At 33.1% G+C, this 1,771-nt stretch overlaps 1 non-coding gene across 1 annotated transcript; it reads left to right on the top strand.

Annotated features, from left to right (window-relative positions):
- Positions 1 to 1,137: 1,137 nt before the first annotated feature.
- On the top strand, positions 1,138 to 1,219 carry TRNAS-GCU (transfer RNA serine (anticodon GCU)). The gene has a single exon. It is a non-coding gene; the product is annotated as a tRNA-Ser (tRNA).
- The last annotated feature ends 552 nt before the right edge of the window (positions 1,220 to 1,771 follow it).

Here is a 1,771-nt window from a genome sequence, read left to right as displayed (position 1 = left end):
AGTGGAGATGAATGCCAGTAAGTTACATTATTCTAATAGTGTGGATTATTTGTGTATAATTCCCAAATCATATATTTGGTTATTATCAAGTAAACTATTTGTTGCCACCTTATTAATTTTATACTAGTTACAAATGTACTTACATTTTATACCAAGATATTTATATAAAAAGATTTTTATAAAAAAAATATAAATTTTGTACTAGTTACAAATTTACTTACATTTTATATGAAGATATTTTATACAAAAGTTTTTTAAATGAAAATTTTATGCTAGTTACAGATTAACTTAATTAACTTACATTTAATATGAAGATATTTTATACAAAAGTGTTTTTAAACAAAAAGTTTGCCATCTGAAATATTTCTTGTACAAAAGATTTTTCTATATACTCATTTGCACCATTACTTCTTTCCCATTATTGGCTTTAAGGAGCATTGAAAAACTAAAAAAGGAAGCCCACGTTGCTAAGACTCTACTCCTTTTATTGGAAAGATCTTTTAAAATAACCTTTTGTATAAAAAAGGAAAAATAAAAATTTCTATTTGATCCATTTGTCAAGAATTTGTTGAATAATAACAAACCAATCAAATTAAAACATTAATTAAAACAAATAATGCAACTTAGGAATACTGTAAAAGATTGCTAAAAGATGCATGGTTTTGCATTCCTTAAGAATGCCACAAAAATTTGCAAGAAGATGCATGGTTTTGAGATTGATACTAAGCTCATAGTGCGAATATAATAAATTATTCAAGTAGACAAGGGCAGATGCAAATCGCTCTTTATGTTTCATGGAATATTTGACTGTTTAGATGCATTTAAGATGCTTGGTGCTCAAATATACTAAAAATTTTCTTTTGATGTAATAATGTGATCATAGGAATTTTCTAACAAATGTATTCAATCAATGGCAATTTTTTTTACACATGGGCACAATAGAGGAGTTCTAATGAAGCATATATATGATGGACATAATAGAGTAGTCCTTATGAAGAATGTATGAGAGATTGATTTCACTTGGTTCTCAGGATGCAAGAGGTCTAGGCATGCATCATGCTACATGGCAAATCCTCATTGGAATTCGTATTAAGAGTAAAGTTTGTATGTTGCATGTGGAAAGGGGTGGGCATCCAAGTTGCTTTGGCCGAGTGGTTAAGGCGTGTGCCTGCTAAGTACATGGGGTCTCCCCGCGAGAGTTCGAATCTCTCAGGCAACGATGCAGCTGGTTGATTTTTTGTTTTTTGATATTTTATTTGTTTGACACGTGCCGTATAAGTCGATCATCTCCGATTGGCGGTGTCCGTGTGAAGCCGGCATTTCCTCAAGAGGCCTAAAGACATACAAATGCCGCCTCAAATCACACGTGTGCATATGTATGTGTACATGCTAGAACGTGTGCGCACACTTTGCATACAAGGCTTTTGAGTCACTGTAAACAATCATAATACGACAAGGCAAACTTTACCAATAATAAACAATGTTTATCATAATACATCATGGCCAACTTTCACCAATAAGGAATCTCGGATAGCCATAGTGCTTGAAAAATACTAGAGGATCTAGAGTAGGCTTCGAAGGGTCCAGTTCTTGACCCATACATTAGGGGTGAAGAAAATGTCCCAAAGATTCTTTGAGTTGACCCAAATAGCTCCGTTCAAGTATTAGGGGTGAAGAAAATAGTCCCAAATATGCTTCACACTTGCTTTCAAATCTGCTCTACCAATGTGCACAAAAAGTTTTCCTCTTGTCGTTGACATGAGCTGCCTTT

Source organism: Cibotium barometz, chromosome 26 (genome assembly GCF_041138505.1).
Source record: "Cibotium barometz isolate CiBa-2024 chromosome 26, ASM4113850v1, whole genome shotgun sequence".
NCBI classification, from domain to species: domain Eukaryota; kingdom Viridiplantae; phylum Streptophyta; class Polypodiopsida; order Cyatheales; family Cibotiaceae; genus Cibotium; species Cibotium barometz.
Note: the sequence above shows the minus strand (reverse complement) of the source record. Positions and strands in the feature narration are given on the sequence as shown.